Here is a 27,286-nt window from a genome sequence, read left to right as displayed (position 1 = left end):
GGATACCGTCCTTGGCTTCCCTCTTTCCATGGTCGGGGTGGGGGTTAGGAAAACTATTTTGGAGGAGGACGCAGCATTAGGAAAACTATTCCGAAGCCTGGCCGCGTCCCAATCAGTTTCAACTTCCTGCAGCTCAGAAGAGGGGTCCCCACCCGAGAGCGCCGGGACCCTGTCCCGCGCTGCCTCCCAAGCCGGATGGGGTTGAGTGCGCCCACCCCAGTCCCGGGAGCTCAGGCCCCGCCTTGGGGGAGGAGCCGAGAGGCGGCGCGGAGGCTCGCAGCCGAGCAGAGCCGGCTCTGTCGCCGCTGGAGCAGCTGCGGCTCGGGGACCCACAGACACAACCGGGGTCGGGAGCCGCCCGGGGCAGGGCTCGGGAGAGCTGGTGAGTTCCCCGGCGGCGCCGCCTCCCTCCTTGCCCTCTGCGGCTTCGCGGGGTGGGGGATGAGGATGGGGCGGGGAGGTGGTTCCAGCCTCCGATCACCTAGCTGGGGGCCAGGGCGCTTTGGCCAAGGGACGGTAGCTTAAGATAAATGGGAGTGTGGGGACTCTGGAAAGGCAGGTACCGAGGGCGCTGGGTCCGGGAGTCGGGCTGGAGTGGGGGCGTTCTCCCCGGCCTCGCAATTTGACGAGGCCAGGGGAGGGGGCGCATTGGCAGGTTGTTGGCTGCGGCCGTCGTGGCCCAATCTTAGGGCGGGGAGGTGGGGTCCTCCGTCGGTTCTAGGCTCGTGGGCCGCCGTCTGCTGGGGGTGCAATGCCGGGCGGCGGGAGCCACAGCGGACAACAAACAACCCCCTCGCGCCCACTCTCCCGGCCGGGCATGGAGGTGCCGCCCCCTCGCGTGGCGGGGCTTGGTCCCCGCAGGCAGCGGCAGGGCACAGAGAGCGCTCCTGCCTGGGCAGGAAAGGTCCCCAAAGCAGGCGCCTCCGCCTGCAGACCCGCCCCGCCTCAGGATCGAGCTGACAGCACCAGTCAGCCCGGGGAGACCTGGCGCTTGGTAGTTCCCCCGGAGGGGCGCGCCCGGCCTCTCCCAGGGCCCCGTGCGCGGGCTGCTGGGTCCCCCGCGCCGGGAGCGCTCCCCTCCGGGCGACTCCCGCTCATCGATTCAGGCCGGGAGGAGCGCCCCCGAGCGCCGAGGATGGGCGGAGACGTGCAGCGCCCCAGAGAGGTCGCCCAGAGGGGTCTCGCCAAGGTCACCTGGAGTGCCCAGACTGAGCTGCCCAGACCGCCCCGGGTGGAGAGCGGGGAGGGGCAGGCGCTCGCTGCCCGCCTCCTTCCCCCATGCAGACTCCCTTCCTCCGCTCCCCCTCCCCGGCCTGGCCTCCAGCTTCACTGGAGATGCTGATGATGCAGCTCCCAGCCCTTGGTGGATAATTGAGCCTGGGAGAGCTTTGAATCTGGCCCTCTTGAGACCCCAGGGCTGCGCCGCTGCCGCGCGACAGGCCTGGGTCCCGGTGCTCCCGGGCACCTCAGAAGCGGAGGGAGAGGGATGTGGCTTCATCAGCGCTTCTAGGAACGGAAAACCGAGCTGCCTGCGCGCCCATGTGATTGCATTTCACATAAAGGGCCCCTGTTCTCACTGTCAGAAGCGCCCCCCAGCTCTCCGCGGCTCGGGGCACCAGGTGTCGCCTCTGAATCACCCTCTGTGGAGGACCCGGGGCCCGGAGGTACCAGGCGCCCTTTCCCGCAGGGCTCTCCCTGGAAAGGGCCTGCCGATGGCGGCCTCAGTCCGCAGGGGTACTTCCCTGTGTACTCTGCCATTTCCTGCGGCTGGTGAAGCACTGGAGAAAAACCCTCCATCTAGGAGGCCTCCTCCAAGGCTGGTAATAAAGCTTCTTAGCTCAGCCAGCGACTAGCTGTCTACTCGTGGGCAAAGTACTTGGCCTCTGGAGTCTCAACTGCCTCTAAGAAACTGGGGCTAACAGCCGCCAGGCTGTGGGGAGATGAGGGACAGGCTGGGTGCAGCAGAGCCGGAGGATGAACACTCCTTGGCCAATACTGGCCGCCCTCGGGATTGGCTATGAGTGGGGCGTGTCTCTCTTAGACAGGTGCAGAAGTGGAGCCCTGGTGGGTGGTTCTGCAGGGGCTGGGGGAGTTTCCACATCTTCCTCCCCCAGCTCTGTCATAAAAAGCCAGCTTGCAGGAGGCCGGTGGGGGCCAGCAAATCTTTCCAGCCAGCTGCCTGCTCACACGGCCCTTCCCACACAAATCTCCCATGCCCTTCTCTCCCACCTGTCACCCAAATCCAATCTTCCTGGCTGAGTCCCCAGGATGCTGGGGACAAGGTGTCAACCAGGCCACCCTGGACCATCAACTCTGTACCTACTTGTCTATTGGGGTCTACCTAACAGTGTCCCCCTGTCCTGGAACCTTCCTGGCCCCAGCTCTTCCCAGCCTCGGAATGTCTTCTTTCCTCTCTTTTGGTCTCCTACCACCGTGGCATTCATTAGTGGCTCTGTGGTTCATGTGTCAAGGGCCCCGTGCCATCTGTGCTCTCCAGATCATCCGTGGCCTGGAAAGACGTGGTAGGCAAGGCCCTGTGCCCACTCAGACTTTGCTCTCTCTGGTAATTGACGGTGGAGCGGAAGTTAAATTCTAATCTGGCTGTTAAGTCATTTCAGGAGCTTGAGCACAGGACTAAGAGGATGCTGACGTAGGGAGGTGGTTTTTCCTTAAAGCCAGAACCTTTCTCCTTTCTGCAGAGCCCATTTGAGACCATTGGAAACTAGGCCTATGTGTAATGGCCTCACAGAATCCTCACAACCCCATGAAGTAGGCATTACTGATTCCCATTTTGCAGATGGGAAAACTGGGGCTCAGCTCCTCTCAAAACCAGCTCCATGCCCCAAGAGGAGCAACAGAGGCTGCAGCCAACCTGGTTTAGCAGAAGGCAGGAGGCACATACCTGAATTCAGGTGCTGTGTTTGGACTCTCAGGACCCCATCCCCCCAACCTTTCCCTCCCCTTTTGCAACCTAACCACCACCCTTCCTGCACCCAGGACACTTGTCACATTTGTTGAACAGTAGGTCCCAACTGGCACTCTTCCAGCAGAGACCAGGAAAACCTTCACTGTCCTGAGTGCATCTTAGCAACTGGGCTTCAAGGAGGGCTTGGACAAGCCTGCCTCTTACAGAAAGCTATGAGTATGAAGAGTGAGGGAGCCAGAGATGTCTAATTTTAATTAGGGATCTATACCTAAAAGCTCCGTGACCCTGTATACATGACTTAATCTCTCTGAGCATGGTTTTCTCATTTGTAAAACAGGTATCATAGTAATGCCTACTTTGTGGGATTGTAAGGATTCCATGAGACCATTAACACATAGAAAGTGCTCAGTACTAGGGCCGGGTGCAGTGGCTCACACCTGTAATCCCAGCATTTTGGGAGGCCAAGGCGGGAGGATCACTAGATGTCAGGAGTTCGAGACCAGCCGGCCAACATGGTGAAACCCTGTCTCCACTAAAAATACAAAAATTAGCTCAGCATGGTGGCGCATGCCTGTAGTCCTAGCTACTTGGGAGGCTGAGGCACAAGAATTGCTTGAACCTGGGAGGAGGAGGTTGCAATGAGCCGAGATCACACGACTGCCCTCCAGCCTGGGTGACAGACTGAGACTTCATCTCAAAAAAAAAGAAAAAAAAAAAAAGAAAGTGCTCAGTACAGCATCTGGTGTGGGTAGGAATGCATAAAATGATCATTGTCACCATCACTACTATTTCCTCCTTTGTGTTGGGCTCTCAAAGGTCCCACCTCCTCCAGTGCCAGGGTGGGGAGTGAGTTAGACCCTGTCTCTTCTGCCTGTAGCCATCAGGATAGGGACAACCTCTCAGCCTGTCTCCTGGGGTGCGGGTGGGGGCTGTCTCCTGGGAACTTGACTCTAGCACCAGCTTTTCCCCGGGGAGTCTGTGAGCAGCCACTTAGCCTTTCTCAGCTGACTGCCATTTTCCAGGATTCATTGATTCATTCAAAAGACGTTTATTCCATCCTGGCCCTTGTGCTTAGCAAGGGATTTCAAGATGAATGAGGCAGCTCTCAGAGTTCTCCCTCTATGGGGAGAGGCAGGCCTGGAGACAGATAATGAGGACACTGTGGGATAAAGTCTGCAGCAGTAAGAAGAGAGAGTGAAGAGCAGATCCACATGGCTCAGGCTGACCCAGGTCTGAATCCTGAAGCTGCCACCTTGTAGCTGGGTGGCCTTATCTCTCAAGCAGATAAGCCACCTCCCTAAGGTGATGATGTGAGGAAATAAGTGAGACACTGTGGGTAAAAAACCTAGCTTGGACCAGGTGCAGTGGCTCACGCCTGTAATCCTAGCACTTTGGGAGGCAGAGGTGGACAGACTGATTGACTCCAGAAGTTCGAGACCAGCCTGGGCAACATGGCAAAACCCTGTCTCTACAAAAAATACAAAAATGTAGCCAAGCATGGTGGTGTGCACCTGTAGTCCCAGCTACTTGGGAGGCTGAGATGGGAGAATCACCTGAACCAGGGAAGTGGAGGCTGCATGTGAGCCATGATTGCGTGCGTCTCTGTACTCTAGCCTGGGTAACAGAGTAAGACCTTGTCTCGAAAACAAACACACACACACACAAAACAAAGCCAAAAAACTTAAAAACCTAGCTTGGGCTTTCTAGATATTAATAAGTGCCCACAGATGTTCATTGCTATTATTAGTCTATTATTGCCAATAACAGGTGGACAAAAGTTGCTGTGGGAGCATGTTGAGCCCTGCAGTGACAGTTCTCCAGGTGGCAGGGCAGCCCTAGCAGGGAGAATAGCGTGTGCAGAGGCACCGAGGCTTAAAAGTGCTGGATGTTTTTGGAGAGCAGTGGGAGGAGTTGCTGATGGAGCAGAGTCATCAGAAAGTTTGATGGAGGCAGAAGCAAGGCCAGGGAGGTAGCAGCGGCCATCCTGCCAGGAGCCCTGAAGGATTAAACACTCACTGACCCGAAGCAGTCCCTCTGCACCTTCCTTGGAGGGTGGCTCTCTAGTGAGGGTTGTCCAAGAAACTTCAGGATTAACTTTTGCATGGGAGGAACGGCTGGCCTCAGCTCAACTGTCCATACATTCACCATCCTTCCCTCTTTGTTCCACCCAGGAAGTACGAAGAAGAAGAGGTCCACTCCCTCTTCCTGAGATGCTTTTCCCACCTCTACGCTTGTTTCTCTCTTCCTGGGACTCAGTTTCTCACTTGACAGAAGAGGGTAGAGGTGGAGGAAGCGTCATGACCTGACTCACTTATTGATCATGATATAGCACCAGGTGCATTTCTGGATGCTGGTCACTGTCAAAGGTGTTTACTTGCATCACCGTTGTATTCTCATACCAATCCGTTGAAAAGAATGCACGTATCCCCCACTGCACAGAGGGAGAAACTGTGGCACAGAGGGTGAGGCTATTTGCTAGAAGACATGCAGCTTGTAAGTGACAGGAACTCACGTCTTGGGGGCGTCTCAAAGTTGCCATGTGCTATCCTGCACCACCTTCTTCACACACTTTGTAAATCTAAGGCTGACTGCAGAATATCTGGCCTCTTTCGCTTTGTCTACCTTTGGGTGCTGGGCAGTAGGAATTCTGGAGATGGGTCACAGTGGGGTGTGCTCTGGGTATGCACCCCGACTTTGGGGAAATTCCTGGGTGCAGGCGCTTTGAGGGGAGGTGTTCTTGGATGTCTCAGAATCTCGAATGGCATTCCTTCGCCCACAGATGTGCCTTGATGCAAGCAATGTGCAGTTTGACTGATGTGGCAGATGGTGGCTGAGCCCCACGGTGGCCCCAGGAAGGAATGAATCTTTTAGGATGGCTGGTCAGAGCATCACATGACCACAGACCCTCCGTGTTTCAGAGGACATCCAAACACAGGCTTACATTTCCTTTTATATGGGGGCAAAGTTTGGGGCCAGGGTTCAAATCCTGGCTCTGCCTTCCACTGGCTTTGGGGCCTAGGGAAATTTTTTCACTTCCTTGAACCTTAATTTCTTCATCTAGAAATAAAGATGAAGAAATAAGTTGCTATTTTTACCATCTTCAATAAGTTGCTAAATAGTGACTAACAAATACAATTCTGAATTGTCATAAGGATTTGTAATCATATGTAAAATGCTTGGCTTCCAAGCTGTAGATAATATTGATATAATATCCAGCAGATTTTTCTCTGCAGTACTTATCATAATTGTGATTATATGGTTATATGTGAGCCTTACTCTCTTAGTCTTCTGTTTCATCCACTAGACCTGTGGTCACTTGGGGCAGTTTGACCCTCCCTGGGGAGGATATTTGGCAATGTCTAAAGACATTTTTGGTTGTTACAACTTTGTGGGGGATAGTGGGAGAGAGGAGCTACTGACATCCAGTGAGTAGATACCAGGGATGCTGCTAAATGTCCTATGGTGCACAGCACAGCCTCCCACAACAAAAAATTATCTGATCCCAAATATCAATAGTGCTGAGGTTAAGAAAGACTACACTGGACTATGAGCCCCATAAGGTCGGTGACTCTGTCCAATTCATTCAGCTGTGTGTCTCCAGTTGGCCAGTGTGATCAGCATGATGCCCAGCACACGGGAGACAATCAATATGCATTAAAGGAATGAATGAGGACTTGGAAGGCCTTATGTCCCCTGGAGTCCCAGGGGTTTAGCTTGTGGAACATTTGAATAGGCAGAAGAGATTTAGATGAACTTGAGTGATGAACAGCCCATTGGTAATTCAGGCCAAAGACATTCAGACCGAGCTGTTTTCCTTCCCAAGCAGGTGCTTGGGGGCCCAGATTATTTGAATTGTTCCTGCCATCACCACTGCATTTTACTTATGTAGATACAGGAGCCGTCTTTATCTGGAAAGTAGGCTGGGGCAGAGGAGCATAGGTGCTGTCAGCTGGGCCCTTGGGATTTGCCAAGCTGGGGCACAGCTGCTTGTCAGCTTCCTGTTTTGTCCCTTTCTAGTGGAATGAAGGAAACCCACTGAATGGCTATTTTCCACTGACATTTACAGCAATGTGATAGGCCTTGGATTAATGAGGTCAAGCTGCAGTGTGAAATCTGCCTGATAACTTGAAGCTTGGCCAACAGGAAGACATCGCTTGTTTTCTTTGGACTGTTTGATGTCCCTGGATGGCTTTAGGCAGGAAAGCAGGGGTCTCAATTCTGTACAAAAGAGGAGGGTGTTTTATGTCCTGGAATTACAGAGGCCAGAGGTGTCTCTTTTTCAATTTATTGGGAAGGTTTATTTTAATGTGGACTTAGAAATAAATAACTTATTAAAGCGAAGTTTCACCCGGAGCCTTCGGCTGGCTGCTACGTGTGAATCTGGGCTGCTAAAGGGACTGTGCTGTTTTTCTAGGTCTCTGTAGGAGTTTGAAAGAGAAGACTGGCCCCAAAGGGTGTTTGGACAGGTTAGATGTGCCCATTGGTTAGAACTTACTTGGATAGGGAGAAGGGGTCTAGGGCGTATCCACAAACTTGCATATGGATCCCCTTTGGGTTCCTGCTAAAGTGCAGAAACTGACTCAGTAGGGCTGGGTATGGAGTTTCTGCATTTCTACCAAGCTCCCAGGGGGTGTCAAGCTGCTAGTCTGTGAACTGCACTTTGAGAAGCAAGGGTATGGGAGACCCCAAGTCTACAGGTGAGGGTTCCCTGGTGCAAACCGCTTAAGCACAAAAGCAAATGCAGCCTGTGTGCCTGTTCACACAGCCATCTGCTGTGCTGGCTGACTTGCAGAGTCACAGATGTTCACTGTGCCCCTTCCCTGTGTGCCCAGGCCTGGGACCAGACTTGACAAAGAGGAAGCTTCATCTCAAGAAGCAACTCAGACAGCCAGAATGTCGGCCAGAATGATGAACTTTGAGTACTTCCAAAAACACATATCCAGGCGCATGCTGTTTCTGGGTCATCTGGTCACCTGGAATTTGTGAAAAGTACAGATGCCTGGGCCCTAGCCCAGTCCACCTGTGTTAGAATTGGCCAAGGTAGGGCCCTGAAAGTCTGTATTTTTTTCAAAGTGTGCCAGGTGATTCTGATTCACAGCTAGGCGGATGGAAGGGAAGGTGGGAGGAAGAACTGCCAGTACATGCAGGTTAATTGCTCAGCAGGACCTATGCAAGGTTGTAGAGTTGTGTATTGCTGATAGGCACAGTGGCACTCGGCTAAAGGAGAGGCTGAAATCTAGCCTGTGATCCACTTGCCAAACTCTGCACCCTGCAGGGTTGCATCTGCTTAGAGGGAAGGGCACCTTTTTCTTAATACTCGTCATGATCACTTGGTACTTGTTATGAGCCAGGTGCTGTCTATTTAACTCCTTCAGTCCTCCTAACAACTCTAAGGGGTAACATTATTGTTATTATTATTATTTTATTTATTTTGAGACAGAGTCTTGCTCTGTCGTCCAGGCTGGAGTGCAGTAGTGCGATCTCAGCTAACTGCAACCTCCACCTCCCAGGTTCAAGTGATTCTCCTGCCTCAGCCTCCCGAGAAGCTGAGATTACAGGCACCCGCCACTACTCCCAGCTGCATTTTGTATTTTCAGTAGAGACGGGGTTTCACCATGTTGACCCGGCTGGTCTCAAACTCCTGACCTCAGGTGACCCGCCCGCCTCGGCCTCCCAAGGTGTTGGGATTACAGGCATGAGCCACTGCGTCTGGCCAGGGATGACTTTCTTGCTACTCTGATTTTGCTGCTTGGGAAAGTGAAGCACAGGTTCAATGACTTACTCAAGGTCACACAGCCAGTAAATGGCAAAGTCAAGATTCGAATTCAGGCTTCAAAGTCCTTGCATTGAATCACTACACTCTCTGGCCCTTTCTTTGCATAAAAATGCTGTCTTCTCTTTATGGAGCTGTCCCTACTCCCTGCTCAGAGGGAATGCTTTTTTCTTGTCCTTCCCTCAGAGCGGGGAAGGCTAGCAATGACCTTGGCTGGCTTTAGAATCAGGTACAGGTTTGATTCCTACCTCCAGCACCGACTGTAACCTTGAGTAAGTTACATGCATATATTTGCTGAGCCACAATTTCCCCATGTGTAAAACAGGAATAATAATAACATAATATAAATTGATATGATTAGGCATTTAGCCTCTGCTTGACAGGTAGGAGGTTCCTGATACATGCCAACTATTCTTATGGCGTTATTATCATTAGAGTTAGTCCCTAGGAGTATTCAGGGGCTGGGGAAATAGGTGAGCAGAGCACTGTGTCATTATGTCCCCAGGAGCTCAGTCATTCGTTTTGTTCATTAGGTTACTTATGGCCATTACTTATCTGGGCATTCCTAGTCTCTGCTTCTTGGCCCCAGAGTCTGTGCCAGCCTGGTGAGTTCTCAGAATGTCTTAGTTCAGACTCTTAATCAGAACTGGCTTTATTTCCTCGCATCCAAGAACAAGTGAAAGGTACACATTTTGACACTTATTCTCTTTAGGGCTCTTAGCCCTTTTTGGTGATTTTCTCTCTCTGGTTTTCTTTCTGGAACTGTTGCTGTCATTGGCTATCCCATGGACTGGACAGAGAGGAAATGTTGTCTTATAAATATTGCCTATTACCTTATAAAAATATAGTACAGATTTTCACCAAAATGTCATTCACTTTTTTTCTTTTATATATAACTTAAGCTTTTGTTTTCCTATTGCTGTATATCATGCTTTTTAATTACACAAAGTATATAAGTGTATCATAAGTAAATTTTCCCCATCTTCCCAGCCACTCATCCCTTTTCCCCAGAATAAATCTATGAATGTTTTATGTATCTTTCCATAAATTTCATATGCATATACAAACCCATATTCTTTTACATGTTTATCCATTTTTCTTTTTAACACAACTATACAAAACTCTTCTGAGATCTTCTTTTTCAGCTAGTTTATCTGAGCACATGCCAACACACAGATATACCTGGATCTTTAAGGCTATCTGATAGTCCAGTGATAATGTACTATCATTTATTTTCTAATTTCTTGATGATGGCTAAGATAGTTTCCAGTTTTTTCCTCCTACAAATGTACAATATTGCAACATCCTTGTCTGACCAGTGTATATGTCTTTGTATACTCTATACACTGATGATTTTATTCATAAGGAAAAATCCTGGCAGTTTCAACTATGATAGACATTGCTAAACTGTTCTCCAAAGAGGCTGAACCAATTTCTGTTTCCTCAACAGTGTGTGACTGTTTCCCCCATCTATTCTCCAGCACTGAGGATTAAGTAACTTTCATTTTTGTCAGTCTGATAGATATAAAACAGAACATTTCTGCAGCAGGTGCTGCAGTAATTTTTAGATTTTATGACCTTTTGGATTATGCCTACATAATGACGATCAAATATTCAGAAACTACATTATACCTGGCCTTGTGCTTGGAATTGGATACAAAATTAAATGAAACCAGCCTTTGCCCTCAGGTTGATCCCATCTCCTGGAGTTGGCAGACGCAGGAACAAATAAAATGAGAGCAAAACCGTATGGTTGACATTGTGCTAGAGAAATGCATAAGCTTAACTAACTTTTGTTTGATAAACTCTATATTCATGAATATCACAAGTAAATTCATAAAATACCGTATGCGCTATGTCCCACAGTGTGAGGAGGCTTGAAATTCTCAAAAGAAAACAACTTGATTAGAAGAAAAAAAAAATAATGGAGCTTATCCTTAATAGGGCAGCAGAAGAAGTGGGAAGTTAGGAAGGGGTGAGTAATTTTAAAATAGTCTCTTTGGTAGTTTCCATGTTTACAAATAGGGTTCGTTTGAGGGAGCCTGTGGGGAAACCCAGCTGAGTTCGCAGCTGGCACTGATTACCGATCACTCAAACCTGGGCAGATCTGTATGTTGGTCCAGATAGAGTGTGAGCAAGGGAACAGGAGGCTGGCTTTAAAAATCAGCAGCCTTGAAGCTCATAGAGGTTGGATGTGGGGGGCATAAATAAGTTGTTTACCACAGGGGTTACAAGCAGGTGTGCTCTGAACAGGCCTGTGGTTGAGTGGATCCACAGAATGGTTTTCAATCAATGAGTGAACATCAAACATCTGTCTATGTCTTGTAAAGGGGCCTCCTTCTGAAAAAGAACAGGCCCATATAGAAAGGGGTATGACCATCTAGTCGACCCACCTGGGGGGAACCAATCCTTAGCTAGATACATTTTCTTTGGGCCCACCTGTCCTAGATAGCTCTTCATGCACTTGAGACATCTTAAAAGCAACACAACACAAGGAGCAGTTGAGAAAATCAACTGAATCAGTGCTGTGGAATGAACCTAACCATTGTTTTATAACAAATCCCCTCAGCAGGGATAGATAGAGCCAATTGCAAAGCATGCAGAGTGGAAAAGAGACTGTGAAGACCAGGACAATCTTAGTCCACCCTCTCACAGGAGGCAAAGCACAGGGGCCAGGCGAGGTATGTCCTGGTTCTGGTCCCAAAGCCCACCCTCCTCGCCCATTAGCCAGGTCTGTTTTGCCCAGTTTGATTTTATAGCTCTTGTTCTAAGTGAAAGGACCACTCTCTCATGGCAGAACAGAAATTCTTCGTGAATTTTCAGTCTCTTGGCCAGCCTGCTGTCCACACTCTCCCATTTATTGAATACCTACCATGTGCTGGGTGGCGCTATGATAGGATGTAAAGGTAAACAATATATATCCCTTGTCTTCTGAGAGCATCCAGTCCAATGGAAGAGGCAGATCTGAAACCAGCAATTACCAGAGTGCTGAGCACCACAGAAGAGATGCGGTCAAATGCCTTGGGACTAGAGAGGGGAACGAAGCCCATTTGGCACAGGAGAGATAAAGAACAATTCAGAGGCAATATTAAGACATTGAGGCTGGGTGCGGTGGCTCATGGCTATAATCCCAGCACTTTAGGAGGCTGAGGTGGGCGGATCACCTTAGGTCAGGAGTTCAAGACTAGCCTGGCCAACATGGCGAAACTCTGTCTCTACCAAAAACACAAAAAAATTAGCCAGGCATGGTTGTGTGTGCTTGTAATCCCAGTTACTCGGGAGGCTGAGGCAAGGAAATCACTTGAACCTGGAAGCCGGAAGCTGTAGTGAGCTGAGATCACACCACTGCACTCCAGCCGGGGTGACAAGATCGAACTCCATCTCAAGAAAAAAAAAGACATTGAGACAATATTGTCTAAATGAGACAAGGCAAGTGCTGAACAGGGTGCCTGGAAAGCCTTTAAGAGGTGATAGCTATTGTCGTTTTAGCACTTGAGCTACCTCTCAAAGAACAAGAGGAGTTTGCCAGGTGGAGAGAAAGAAGGGTACTGCCACTCATAAAACAGCGTGTGTGGGCTGGGCGTGGTGACTCATGCCTGTAATCCCAGCACTTTGGGAGGCCAAGGTAGGCGGATCACAAGGTCAGGAGATCGAGACCATCCTGGCTAACACGGTGAAACCCCGTCTCTACTAAAAATACAAATAATTAGCCGGGTGTGGTGGCGGGCGCCTGTAGTGCCAGCTACTTGGGAGGCTGAGGCAGGAGAAACGCGTGAAGCTGGGAGGCGGAGCGTGCAGTGAGCTGAGATCGTGCCACTGCACTCCAGCCTGGGCGAAAGAGTGAGACTCCATCTCAAACAAAGCAAAACAAAACAAAAAACAGCGTGTGTGAAGGCAAGGAGGTGAGTGTGGTGTAGTGAAAATTGCATGGACTTTGTAGCAGATACATCTTGGTTCAAATCCTAGCCCTGCCACTTCCTAGTTGTGACTTCGGGCATGTCAAGAGGAGCCTCCTTTTACTAATAAATCCAGTGGGGGTAATGACACCTGTTTCTAAGACTCAGTGCGGGGATTAAAGTCAATTTATGCATAGTACCTGGCACACAGTAGAGTCTCAGCAAATGGTGAGTACCATTGGGGAGGAGTGAATCCATCAGTCTTGTAGGGTGCACCTGGAAAATTAGGTATTTAGTGAGTTGGAGGTGGGGAGGGAAGTTAAGCTGGCCAGAGAGAAAGCTAAAATGTCAAGGTCCAGATATTGGATGGTTTAGGCTGAGAGCTTGAAACTGGACAGCATAGGCAGTGGGAGCCATCAAGATGCTTCCCTCCAAAGGAAATACAGGATCAAACTTGGCTTAAGAGTGAAAACTCCACCAGTGATGTGGATGGTGGTTTGGAAGGTAAGCGGTGGAGGCAAGGAAACCACTTTGGGAACTGCTGCATTCAATATTCTTGTCTTCACCTCACAGCTCAGATTACCATAGCAAAGGCTCTGTTAACTCCTGCAGTCAAGTGCTGTCTGGACAGGGAATTTAGGGCATTAGTCGAGTGTGTAGGCTTCACTGATTGTCCTCTTTTTTTTTTTTCTTGAGACAAGATCTTACTCTGTTGCCCAGGCTAGAGTGCAGTGATCTGCGCTCGTGCAGTGGTGCAATCACAGTTCACTGCAGCCTCCACCTCCTGGGCTCAGGCGATCCTCCCACCTCAGCCTCCTAAGTTGCTGGGACTACAGGTGGGAGCCAACACACCCAGCTAATTTTTTAATGTTTTGTAGAGATGAAGTCTCACTGTATTGTCCAGGCTACTCTCAAACTCCTGAGCTCAAACCATCCTTCCATCTTGGCCTCCCAAAGTGCTGGGATTCAGGCATGAACCACTGTACCTGACCCCTTGTAATTCTTGGAAGAAAAAGGAAAAAATAAAAAAGAGCATGGGTTTCAGTGTCAAAGCCACTCTGGATTTGAATCCCAGCCCTATTGCTTACTGGACATTGGGCAATTACTTAACCCCACTGAGCTTAGTCTGCCCTTCTATAAAATAGGGATTAATAGTACCTTTCTCATAGGCTTGCTGTGAAGATTACATGAGATAGTATGAGTAGCTAAAACATATAGCTTAGCTCCAGGAATGCAGTGAGTGTTCAATAACAGTTGATAATTGTAATGAAATATATTACTAGCTGGGCGTGGTAGTAGCTATAATCCCAGCTGCTTAGGAGGCTGAGGCGGGAGGATTGATTGAACCCAGGAGTTTGAGATCAGCCTGGGCAGCATACTGAGACCCTATCTCAAAAAAGATAAAATAAAAATAAATATATTACATATATGACTATAGAAGACTTTTTTTCATGTAACTCCTATTAACATCCTCTGGTGCTACTAGTGTTCTACCAAAAACATCCTGCTTTTAGCCTTTCTGGAGAAGCAGCAGCACTTTCTGCTCCAAGAAATAGGAGAGTTGCCAGGTTCTGATACAGTGGTTCTTGGGTGCACATGAGACCCACCTGGGGAGCTTTTAAAAATGTCAATTTCTGGCTGCATTCCAGATCAATTAAACTAGAATCTGAAGAGGTGGGACCCAGACAGCAGTATTAAAAAAAAAAAAAAATTGTGGTGATTTCTTAAGGAAAAACAAATACACAAAAGTACACAAATCTTAAATGAATCAATTTTTCACAAACTGAACCTGTCTAACCCATATCCTGCTTGGGGCGCTAACAGCACTCCAGAATCCCCCTCCCCTACCCTGTATGTCCCTTTCCAGTCACTCCCCACACCCTGAAACTGCATAGATTAATTTTGCCTGTTGTTGAATTTTACATAAATGCAATCATATAGCATGCAGTTTTGTGTGTTTGGGTTATTTTGGTTAACATTGTTTGTGAGAGTCATCCATATTGTTGAGTGTAATTGTATATTGTTCATTCTCATTGCTGTACAATGTTATATTGTGTGAACAAACCATATTTTTTCTCTAAACTACTGTTGGGGGCATTTTGGGATGTTTATAGTTTGCGTCTATTAGAAATAGTGCAATTAACATTCTTGTGAATGCCTTTTAGTGAATGTATATAGAAATTTCTGACTGGGCGCAGTGGCTCACGCCTATAATTCCAGTACTTTGGGAGGCCTAGGCAGGCGGATCACCTCAGGTTGGGAGTTCGAGACCAGCCTGACCAACACGGAGAAACCCTGTCTCTACTAAAAATACAAAATTAGCCGGGTGTGGTGGCACATGGCTGTAATCCCAGCTCCTCAGGAGGCTGAGGCAGGAGAATTGCTTGAACCCAGGAGGCGGAGGATGCGGTGAGCCGAGATTGCGCCATTGCACTCCTCCAGCCTGGGCAACAAGAGTGAAACTTCGTCTCAAAAGAAAAGAAATTTCTGCTGGGTGTATTCCTAGGAATTCAATTGCTGGATTATAGGACATGCCCGTGTTTAATTTTACAAGACACTGCTGAACAGCTTTAAAAAGTGGTTGTACTAATTTATGTTCCCACTCAGTGTGTAAGAATTTTTGCCAAAGTTGGCATTTTCTGTCTCAAAAAAAATTTGACCATTCTGATAGATTCGTAGTGGCCTTTCTCTGTGATCTTCATGTATATTCCCAGCATCTCCAAGTGATTCCAATGCCAAGTTTGAGAACCTCTTTCCTAACAGATTTTGCAAAAGCAGAGTAGAACTGAGGAAAGAGATGTTGTAATGGTGAGTGCCTCCCCATGGACTTCCTGTGATGTCCCAGAGTTTTTGGTAGAACTGACCTGGCTCTCAGCCAGTGGAGGGAGAATATTCACACGTGTCAAACCTGACAGCCTGCCTCTCATTCCTATGTGCTTTATTTGGAGCAAATGGCTCCACCAGGAGTGATCTGGAAGCTAAGGGGGAAGCACTACGAAGCTCTGGAAAGATGCCGCAGCAGGACTTTAATCTCTTTTTAAAATTTAAGACCTGAATGAGAAGGGAAGATACGAGAAGTGACTAGTGGGCTATATAGACATTATCAGAGAAGAAAATCTGGTCTTTGTGACATATTTTTGTGCCCTAAAGGCTGTCTGGAACCTGGCACTTGGAAGGTGCTTAAAAGTGGTCATTGAAATAAATATATTAGAACTTTGTAACTGTCCCTAGTGAGAGACACCACCCAAAGAGTTGCAGAGGAAGGTATTGGTGAGAATTTAGTGGAATTGATGCTTTGGGTTTTTTTTTTTGTAATTTCGATGTTGCTGCTGAGATTTCCTATCTGTTCTTTTATTATAAGCATAATTTCCTTTACATTCTTGAGCAAAGTAATAACTGCTTTAAAGATCTTTATTATTTCCAACACCTGGGTCACATTGAGATTGGTCTCCATTGATTGCCTTTTCTCTTGAATTTGAGTTACATTTTCCCGTTTGTTTGTTTTTAATTTGCCTAGTAATTTTGGATTACACCCTAAATGTTGTGAATGAGACCTGAAGAGACTCTGAATTCTTTCCTATTCCTCAGAAATATATATATATAATATTATAATATAAATAATACTTATATATTATATATTATAATATAAATAATATTTATATATATTTTATCTATATCTATATCTATATCTATATCTATATCTATATATGAGGCAATTAACTTGACCAAACTCAAACTCCAAACTCAGTCTTCCTTGGGTGGGCAACAGGGCAACATGTGAAATCTTTGCTCAATTCATTTAGCTTTAGTTGAACTACTTGAAGTCTGCCCTGTATGTATCATTCAGTGAGATTTGGGCACTGTTTATACTCAGAATTTCGGGCTACTGTTCTGTGATTCTTGTCTGGGATATTTCTCCTTATTTTCCAGCTGTGGTTACCTGAATTCTGTCTTTAAACTCCTCAAATAGTAAGACAGTGGTTTGGTTTTCTATCCAAGTTTTAGCTAGTAAGTACAGCATTGCCTGGGGGCTTCCCACAAGTAAAAAGCTATAAAAACACGAAAGTTATCTAGTGCCATTTCTTTTTTTTCTTTTTTTTTTGAGACAGAGTCTCACTCTGTCCCCCAGGCTGGAGTGCAGTGGCGCTATGTTGGCTCACTGCAAGCTCCGCCTCCAGGGTTCACACCATTCTCCTGCCTCAGCCTTCCGAGTAGCTGGGACTACAGGCGCCCGCCACCACGCTCAGCTAATGTTTTGTATTTTTAGTAGAGATGGGGTTTCACCATGTTAGCCAGGATGGTCTTGATGTTCTGACCTCGTGATCCGCCTGCCTTGGCCTCCCAAAGTGCTGGGGTTACAGGCGTGAGCCACTGCGCCCGGCCGTACCATTTCTTTCTTTCAGGTGTTGCCTCCTCTGCAGTTTCTACTTGCTTGTAGTTGAACACATTTAGTGACTTCCAATCTTTTTTTTCTTTCTTGTCTAGAATTCGTAATAGTTTTGTGTGGGAAGTTTGGTCCAGAAAGAGCTACTTTGCCCTTACTAGAAGCAGGACCTCTCTGATCAATAGGTTTGTTCATTAAGGGATCCTTAGAGCCACCCTACTTTATTGCCTGCCTCATATAGATGGCAATAAATATTTGTTTATTGGCTAAATAAATAGGCTTTAAATTAAAAATGGAAGTGAATTCACAGAGAAAATTGCCAGAAGAAAATCCTGAAACTAGTAGTTACTCATTGTTGGCATCGAGTATGAAACAGGGTGTTCAGGAATTTGCTGAGTAGAAGGATGGGTGTGGTCGTAGAGCTCCAGACATTTGAGTGTAGACCAAAGCAGTTAACAAAGTGAACCTGAGATTTTAACATGAGGAGATAAATTCAATCGTGTTAGCAACATCACTTTCATGGGATGAAACTACGGCTTATAGAGAAGTTACCATGTTCAAAGGAAATACAACTGGTGAGAGGGAAGCGGAGGTGTGCTTGGAGTTCTGTGTACCCAAGAGGAGGGAATCAAAGTGGAGGAACTTTGGCTGGAGATCAAAGAGGGGAGGAACAGAAGCAATGCTCTAAAGGCAGAATACTACAGCCTGCTTCTCTGCATGGTGACCTGGAAGGTCATAGATCCAGTACTGAGACTTCAAACCTGCCTATTGGATGGAAACTTCACTTACCAAAATGTAGAGCATCTGGAAACTTTCTGTTTTATTCTACTAGCAGTTTCATCTCTCAGACAGAAGAGGAGAGAGGCCAGTTGCTATTATGAATCTGGTTTGGGAGTTACCGGGTGAAGTGAAAGTGAGAAAGTGCTCACTGAGGCTGGGCACGGTGGCTCACGCCTGTAATCCCAGCACTTTGGGAGGCTGAGGCCGGCGGATCACTTGAGGTCAGGAGTTTGAGACCAGCCTGGCCAACATGGTGAAACCCTGTCTCTGCTAAAAATACAAAAATTAGCCGGGCGGGGTGGCACTTGCCTGTAGTCCCAGCCACTCAGGAGGCTGAGGCAGGAGAATCACTTGAACCTGGGAAGTTGAGGTTGCAGTGAGCTGCCGAGATAGTGCCACTGCACTCCAGCCTGGGTGACAGAGACTTTGTCTCAAAAAAAACAAAACAAAACAAAACAAAACCCCCCAAAAAAACACACAAAAATGCTCACTGAAAAAAGGAGCACCCATAGGGGGTTGAGCCTATCGGGGTTTGGAAGGCAGATTTTATGAAATTTAGGATGAGATATATTTCCTGCCCAAGCCTCCAAAAGTGATGACAGCTCCAACAGTAAGGGAAGTTATGACTTTAATCAGTTATCCTTACTCTGCATAGATTTCATTTATTTTCCTTCAAGGACTCCTCTTACAGTCATGCCTCTGTGGCTCATCTTTCCTGTCCGACATGTTTTCTTTTATTTTTAAGCAGGGAGGATATTAAAAATACTTAATTAATGGCATAGAGACTGACCAATCAAAACAGATGCCAGACTAATCAGAAGAGATGCCAACCACACACATCTGGAACATCAGCCCTAGTTACGAGTTCCCTAACCTCTCTGAGTCCCAGTTTTCTCCTCTCTGAAATGGGAACAATATCTACATTGCAGAGTTGGTGCAGTGATTCCCAGAAAGGTTACATGCAAAGAACTTGGCAGGTGGAAGGTATGCTGGACACAGAAGCTGCCATGATTAACTGGCATTCTTTGTTTCTAGGTTCATTTCATGTATCTAGTTTATAGGTTCTGCAATGTTAGCCTTTAATTTCATTAAGCGTATATGTTTTACTCTATACTGACTTCAGCAAGTATTTGTTCTATTACCAATTGGTCTGTCTGGTTTGTTGGCCAAAATGTCCCCATCTCCCTGGTCATAAATACTGTGAGTTTTCTGAAATCTTCTTGCAATTCATGAGAAAGATCTGTTAAAGCACTTATGGTTCCTTTAGAGATTTTCCCAGTTCCTTCTTCTCCTTCTGCTTTTTATGGGTGTAGGCTTTGGAGTTAGGTAGACGTTGGTTCGAATGTCAGTTCCATCCTGCACTTAATTGGAATCTGCCCTCTGTGTTGCCCTCTGTCTTCCTCTTCTCATTCTTTTGTCCTCCAAGGAAGGACTTTTTCCTTCAAGTTCAATTCTATGCTTTTAATCGTCCCTGTTTCCTTGGAACTATTCTCTGAACTTCAGTGAACAAACTATATGAAAAGATTTAAAAATTTCCCATCCCAGGCTGGGTACGGTGGCTCACGCCTATAATCCCAGCGTTTTGAGAGGCAAAGATGGATGGAATCAGTGGAAGTCAGGAGTTCAAGACCAGCCTGGCCAACATGGTGAAACCCTGTCTTTGCTACAAATACAAAAATTAGCTGGGCATGGTGGTGCATGCCTGTAATCTCAACTACTCAGGAGGCCGAAGCAGGAGAATTACTTGAACCCAGGAGGCAGAGGTTGCAGTGAGTTGAGATCATACCAACACACTCCAGCCTGGGCAACAGAGTTAGACTCTGCATCCAAAACAAAAAGAAAAAAAAATCTATCCCAACTACTTCCTAATTGGCTAAGAACATCCCTAGCTAAAGGGGAAGAGATAGCTTGTTAGGGATATTTGAGGTTTCTGAAATGGGGAGAGTGGTCTTATTAGGCAGCAAACTATGTTCCCCTTCCTCTCTCATGCTGGTAATGATGTAGAGCCCAAGATGCTTGGAATGGACAAGACAGTGATCCCCAGATCTGGATGAGGAAGGGTGTCAGCTGGCGACAGTGCCTTGGTCCTTCTCCATTCCTGAATGGACCCTATTCAATTACCAACAGCATGCCATCTCCCCACATTCCAGGGCCAGGCTTGGGAGGGGGAAGTAGGAACTAGAAAAAACTGTAAAAGAGCTGCAAGTTATTTAGAAGATCTTCCTGGTAAAATGCAACGAGATGTCAGAAAATCCATGGTATTAGTGATCAGGGAGATAAGGGGACATTTTGGTTAACAAAGCAGACAGACCAATTTGCAATAGAACAAATACTTGCTAACATCCATACGGAGCAAAACAGGGGCTGCCCTCGTCTGCTTGAGTTCCTAGAGTCTGGATCTAGTCACCTTAACAGGTGGAGTACAGTTCTTCCTTTGCCCCCTAGGGTGGGTTACTGGAAAAATTCCGACATGAACCTGAGATTTTCTTGATGCTTATCTACTGATGCCACGGTGAGTTTTTGCTGTTGTTTGGATGATATCCTGGGATTTGAGGGGCCTTTCCACTCATATCTGATAACTTTCTAGATCCTCGGCTTCCCAAAGTGCTAGGATTACAGGCATAAAACACCATGCCCAGCCAAGGATTTTAATCAGTGGATACAAAGGCAACTATTAGATGCCAGGCTCTGAGGCAGCATGATGTAGAACAGAATTGCGTACTCAGTATGCAGGCAGCTACTTCCCATCTCTTCAGCCGTGGCAGGCTTTGCTAATTAATCACAACACACGTTCTTCCCGTTATCACACATGGCTTCGTAATCCCTCTCCTCACAGTGCACCAAGTAGCCACCACCAACCTAAGTGGTGGCACAACAGAGGAAAGTTTTGTCACGAGTGTCATGCTGGGAGAGAATGGCAGGGATTAGAGGCCACCCCCGGCCTACCCGATGTGAAGGGCCATCCCCTGTTTAATACCTGTGTAACCCAGGAGTGTGTTCCGTAGCCACAGGTGGTCTCCTTTGGAAAATGATCCCTCCAGCTGCAAAGGGAGTTTTTATCTCCCTGTGAAGGGAGGGGGTGGACCACACTCCCTCAAGCCTGGAGAAACTGTTTGTAATTTAACTCCCGTTTCCCCAAGCTTAGCTATTACATAAGCTTCTTTAGAAGACAGGCTGTTTGGTTTAGCACCGTGACTGTGACTGACTAATGTGTTTGTAGACATCATGTCAGCTTTGTGAGTGCCCCTGTCCTTGGCACCCTTGTTCCTGTCCCCTACGGCCTTCTCAACACTGCTGTACTTACCCACAAGTGTGTGGGCTTCCCTGGGTTGAAGATCTTGTGGGGAAGCTCAGCATGGAAGACGGGTGTGTTCATGGGTTTTCTTTTACCTGTTTGAGCTGTGGCCTCCTTTGAAGTTTTCTTGGGGCTGAGCCTGAGAGAGCGGCTTCACCCTGACAGGCAGAACCAATCCAAATCATCAATCAGTATCTGCTTAAAATGGGCCTTGCAAGTTGTGTAGCCTGGTGGTTACCAAATGCTGGGTGCAGATACGCATGATAGACTGCTTAGTCCCAATACGATGCCGTCCCCTGCAGGCCAGGATTGGGGCTCACGGGCCTTCACGGGGCCAGTCCCATCTACCACCCAACATAGAGCTCTAAAGGCCATGGAGTTCCTGGCAGTGGGGACTCCAGCATCATGCAGTGGCTGGACTTTGTTGAATTATCACTGTTAGACAGTTTATCCTCATGCCAGGCTGATCCTAGTTGTTCTTTTAAAAAATTATTCATGTATTTATTTTTTAAATGATTTATTTTTATTTTTTATTTTCAGAGACAGGGTCTTGTTCTGTCACCCAGGCTAGAGTGGGGTGGTGTCATCATAGCTCAGTGCAGCCTCCAACCCCTAAGCTCAAGTGATCCTCCCACCTCAGCCTCCCAAGTAGCTGGGACTAGAGGCACACGCCACCACACCTGCCTAATTTTAATTGTTTTTTTTGTAGAGATGGGGTCTTGGTATGTTGCCCAGGCTGCAGATTCCACTTCTTCATATTACCATGCCTGAGCCTCACTGTGCCCTCCAGAGGCCTGGAACAAAGCCGATCCTTTCTTGTTGCCTTTTGTTAACACCTGGTCCTCTGCTCCCAATATGGCCCAGCCAGTTCAGACACAGGTCAGCAGGTCTGTTATTGTTCCACTGCTGGACATGATGACCTGATTCTTTTCCTGGGACAGCTCAAGATACATGAGTTGTTTCATCTTTGTTCTTGTTGAATGTGTGGTTTTTGAATCCTGCCTCCTCTACCTTCAGCCTCCCCAATACACACAAAGTCCTGCCAAATGGGGTTATATAGTCAATGGGCTTCAGGGGACAGTGACAAGTCAGAGATCTGAATGAAGGAGCACAGCTGGGAGAATTGGAGTTACAGAGCAGGCCTGTGGGGATCTGAGTTTCACAACCAATTTAAAACCAGGAGATCTGTCTATGATGACAAGGCCCAAAGTCTAGAAGGTTCATCCTAGCAGGAGTAGGACAATCAGTCCACAAAAATCCCATGGGAATGAGATTAGGGGAGACAACAGTGATTTCTAATTCAGGTATTTGGAGCACCAAGGGCCCCAGAAGTCTCTTTGCTCATGAGTTAAAGCATCTTTATGCTTGAAAAAAAAAAAAATGCTATTATTCAAAGAAGTGTGTTGTGGGAGGGCGGGGGTGTACATCCTTTAGGAGAAAAAGTAGGTCCCGAGTGAGATCCCAGGAGTAGGAAAGCCAGCACTGTTTGTTTTGTTTTCTTCTTTCCCTCGTGCTCAATGGTACAGGAAACATAAGGAGAAAAGGACCCATCGCCTTCCTCCAGGCTGCTGCCAATATTGTGTGGAGAAGAATAGCTGAAGAACATGAAAACAAATCTTCACATTTCCTTTTAACAGTGTGAACTTTGAAACACTTTCTGACTCATATTTTAAAATCTCTTAAATTTGAATTCACCTTCCTTCGTGTTGTTTTTCTCGAGGTACTAGGCTCGAGTTCAAAGATGTGTCAACCGACTGCTCCCCCAGAATTAAGAAGGAACAAAGCCTGGGCCCCCTTCTCCTAGCCGAGTGGGCAGGGCTTCTCTGAGAACCTGGCTTTGACCTTCCTACTCTTCCTCAAAGCTGGGCCTCACCTCGGGCCTGAAGGGCCAAGAAATAACCATTGTAGGGGTAAGAGAAGGTATTTGGTAATATGCCTCAGCGACAGGCCATTCATTTTGCTACAAGCAACAGTTGCCTCTGGGGTCCCTATTTCTGCACCCCTAAAAACATCGTTGCTGTCTCTTAAGGTGCTTTTGGCTACAGGTAGCAGCATCCAATTCAACCGGCTCAAATAATAAAGGGGCTTTTGTTGCCTTGGATAACTGAAGTCCTGTGACCCCTTAGTTAAAGGACCCTGTTCCCCTCTGGTGACTGCCAAGCACTGGCTTCATCCAAAAGCCAGCTTCCTGCAGGGATGGTGGCAAGATGGCTTCCAGGAGCAACCCAGTGTTATGCTGCCAGTTCACAGCTTGTGAGAAGAGAGAGCTTCTGATTGGGCCAACTCAGGACACGTGCCTAGCCCCAACCAATCACTGCGGTGGGGCTCAGGTGGCTGCTGACATTCTCTGGCCCATCAGGACCCAGCACTGACTAATAATGTGGGAATACACAGATCACCACCAAACCAGTGCCTCTGTAGTTTTCCCAGAGGTGTATTTAGTCCCCCAAACAACTCTTGTAATAGTCGTCTTTCTTTTTTGAGGGTGTGGAGTGTGAGGAGTTCTGTAGTACATCCTGCCCACTTCCCTGCCATATTTTGGGTGGTGCTATTATTCAAAGAAGTGTATTGTGGGAGGGCTGAGGTGTACCCTGCCATACTTTCTTGCCCTTCCCTTAAAGGGTCAGCTCTCTGGAGCTGAGTCTCTGCTTCCCCAGATATGCACTGACTCTGTCTCTCTCTTTGGGGTCAACACGAGGAATGAAGTTCAGACTTTGTCAGACAACAGGGGCTGAGTTAAGGCTCTGGGGGAAGAGGTGAACACACCTCAGCAGCTTGTTTCTGCTTCCCCAAGGGTAAAGTGCCTTGGCCTCAGACTTCCTGCTGGTCACAATCAAACTATTTTTGTTCATCCACCCAGATGTTAGAAAAATTAAGTACCCTGCCCTATTTCCCCTTGCTTCTGATTTCTCTTCTCATATCACACCTACTTCCTGGATGACCTCACCCGACCTGGCCTCCACAGATCCCTCCCACAGATGTCTTGCCAGTCCTGGACACTCTGTTGACTTGTGGGCCCATGTGTCCCGTTCTCTGTAGGATGGTCCGTCTAGATTTTCCAATGCTGGACTTGCTATATCTCCATGGAGCTGGTTTTCCTCCAAATGAGGTCTTCCTTGGGGATCCCCTTTAAGTGTTGATGGTAACCCTTGCTCTCCCAGATCCTGGCAGTTTGGGCTGTGTTCCCATCACCCTCTGGGGCTTTCTCTGGAAGCGTGGATCGGTGAGCCCAGGTCTCACAAGGAGGCCAGTCTGCAGCCCATTGGAGCCATGGCTGCCGTGAGATGCCTCAGCACCCAGGCCAGTGCCCTGTCTTGGGGCTGCCCCGCTGCTGTGTTTGCAGCACCATGGCAGTTCTTTAATTAGACCAAGCAGGGTTTTCTCAGACGGGGGTGGGAGGAGATGTGTGGGTCTATTGGGGGAAAGTAGGTCACCTGAAAACCAGTAATCAAGAGGGAGCTGTCCTCGAGCCCCAGCTCCAAGGAACCCAGAGGGGCGAGGTGGGAGGGGCTGGCGGGGAGGGCCAAGTCAGAGAAAATGTGCCTCTGGCCCCTTTTACTGGCCCCTGGGAGACATTGTTCTCACCTTTCTCCAGGGGGCTGGGCAACTGCCCTTAATTCTTTTGCTGGGAGTAGGGAGGACACTGCAGTGGTGCCTTCTGTCTGCCTGGGGCCTGCCACCCTGGGGCCCATGGAGGGAGCACTGTGCTGTGAGTCAGGCCCCAAGTTTAGTTACTGCTCAGCCTCTGTATCCTTGGAGCACGTCACCCACTCCTGTGTGTCTGTGCCATCCATCCACTGCACAGGGACTGTGTCTGCCTTCACCCTGCTGCCTCTCTAGCCCTGAGCACAGGCCTGGCATGTGGTAGGTGCCCCCTAAATATATGTCAAACAAAATAATGAGTTTATATGAGTGTTTCTCTTGTAAGATTATTGCCATGAGGATAAGTGGCAAGACGGGTTTCCCAAATGTCAGTCACTTATAAGTTTTGCCAACACTAAATGCCATTGTCATTAAATTTTTCTTTACTATCAACTTGATATTTCCAACTGAAATCGATTTGTTTAAAAAGGAAATTTTATATCACAACCATAAATAAACAGTAATTGTGAAAACAAATCCACAGGAAACAAAACAATGCTATTATATTCTATCCTAGATACAGTGGCTTGCCCAGGCCAGGAGCCTGAGGCCTGCTTTCTCTTTGTTTACAAGGAGGATTGGCATGGTTATAAAGATGTTAAGGATCTATTAGCATCGGACTGACACTTTTCTCTGGAGAAAGTCTGAAAGATTAAAAGAGAAGTGAAAAGTGTATATACCCTGCTGTCTGTGTGGGTCCATGTTACGTCAAGACTTGTTCCTGTACTTTTGAAAATTTCCTTGGAGTGGATTCTCCTTCCACACTTAGGGAAGCACTTGACTGAGATGATGGCTGGGGAAGTTCTTTGAAAGGGATAAAGTGCTTTAACAGCATAAGTGATTGGTGCCATTACTCTTATCGTTACTTTTAGCATGTTTTTGGTACCTCCCACTCAGAGGTGATCAGTCATAATAATGAAGAAGTGAGTAACTATGTACAGGGTCTTAGGGCTGAAAGACATCTCACCAAATACTTAGGCCAGTCTGACACGGGTGGAAATTTTATCCTCCAGTGAGTGATGAGGAACTTGTCACCTCCTGAGACAGCCGTTGACCACAAGTACCTTTGTCGAATTGCTTGTTGGACAGCTCTGGAGGCTGGTGTCTGTTCTTGGGGTACACACAACTGCTTCCTTGTACTTCCTTGTTCCTCCAAATGAGGTCTTCCTTGGGGATCCCCTTTAAGTGTTGATGATAGCCATTGCTCTCCCAGGTCCTGGCAGTTGGGTTGTGTTCCTACTACCCTCTGGGGCTTTCTCTGGAAGTGTGGACAGGTGACCCCAGGTCTCACGAGGAGGCCAGGCTGCAGCCCATTGGAACCTGGCTGCCGTGGGCTGCCGCAGCACCCAGGCCAGTGCCCTGTCTTGGGGCTGCCCAGCTGCTGTGTTCATCCTGCTGTGTGTTGGGGAAACTCACAGGCTCTCCTTCCTTTCTTATGCAGATTGGAGCTCTGGTTATTTGGAAACTGCTGTCTCATTCTGCCTAAGACAGAGCTTGCAAACTCAAATGACATTGGAGCTGGCAAATGATGTCAGTCAGTGAGGGCAGTCAGGCAAGAGTAATGGGGAGCATTGGGGACTATGGTAATGGAGAGGGTATGTGCCCTATCTAAAGGGGACAGCCCGACTCTACACCAGTTGATGGTGATGCCGTCTGAGTCCACTGTGGCCACATACCAAGATGTTCTAAGAAAAGCCGAACCTCCGATGTTGGATATAAAATCTCCAAGTTGTAAATGTTAGCAATGAATTAAAATATTGTAAAACATGGTGCGGACTTCGACCAAACAAACCAACAAACATGATGTGGATCGCAGGGGTACTTTCTGGTTAGGCCTGGCCCACAGCCACAAGTGGCTCATCACTGCCAACAAGACTTCTCTGCTCCTTTTGGGCTGGGCAGCCACGTCCTCTTTGGGCCATGTTTGTGCGTGTTGGTTTCCAGAGTTCCCTCCATTGTGGTCAGCCACTCTGTACACCTTTGAACGCTGCCTGACTCCCTCTCAGCTCGTGTCTGCTCCTTTCAACTGGTGAAATCCTGCTTCTGCACTGAGATTCAGATCCATTGTCCTGTATTCTGGAGAGCCTTCCTTGAGAACCCCAGGCGGACTGGCTCTTCCATTATCTAGCTGTGGTATGTTGGGTAAATGACTTAATCCCTCTGTGCCTCAGTTTCCTTATCTGGAAAATGGGCATGATAGTACCTAGTACTGCTATTTTATTAGGTTACTGGGATAATTAAATGGATTTATAAGATAAATCGACAGAGAGAAGGCAGAGCTGGTCCACATCCATCTCTGAATCAGGGCTCGTCACAGAACAGGACTTCATTAAATGTTTGCTCACTTGAGGAAGTGGAGTGAAACAAACTTGTGGTCTTCTAGCTCCCAGAGAGGTCTGACTATAATAATTATATTGAGTGGCTGTGAATTGAACTATTTTGAGCTCCTTACTTCTTAAAAAGCAACCAAAACATCTATCTAAGTGGCTAAAATAGAAAGCAGTGACAATCCCAAATGCTGGCAGGGAGCTGGATCACTCACACATTGTTGGAGGGCACGAAACCAGCACAGCCATTCTGGAGAACAGTT

At 47.6% G+C, this 27,286-nt stretch overlaps 1 protein-coding gene across 2 annotated transcripts in view; it reads left to right on the top strand.

Annotated features, from left to right (window-relative positions):
- The first annotated feature begins 288 nt into the window (after window positions 1-288).
- PPP1R16B (protein phosphatase 1, regulatory subunit 16B) overlaps window positions 289-27,286 on the top strand; it is a 121,080-nt gene continuing 94,082 nt past the window's right edge. For both annotated transcript variants that reach the window (XM_011974968.1, XM_011974967.1), the window contains exon 1: window positions 289-382. The gene's annotated coding sequence lies outside the window, so the exon portion shown is untranslated. The remainder of the gene's footprint in view (window positions 383-27,286) is intronic.

This window comes from Mandrillus leucophaeus, unplaced genomic scaffold, assembly GCF_000951045.1.
Source record: "Mandrillus leucophaeus isolate KB7577 unplaced genomic scaffold, Mleu.le_1.0 Scaffold150, whole genome shotgun sequence".
NCBI lineage: Eukaryota > Metazoa > Chordata > Mammalia > Primates > Cercopithecidae > Mandrillus > Mandrillus leucophaeus.
This window is presented reverse-complemented; position numbering and strand designations above follow the sequence as displayed.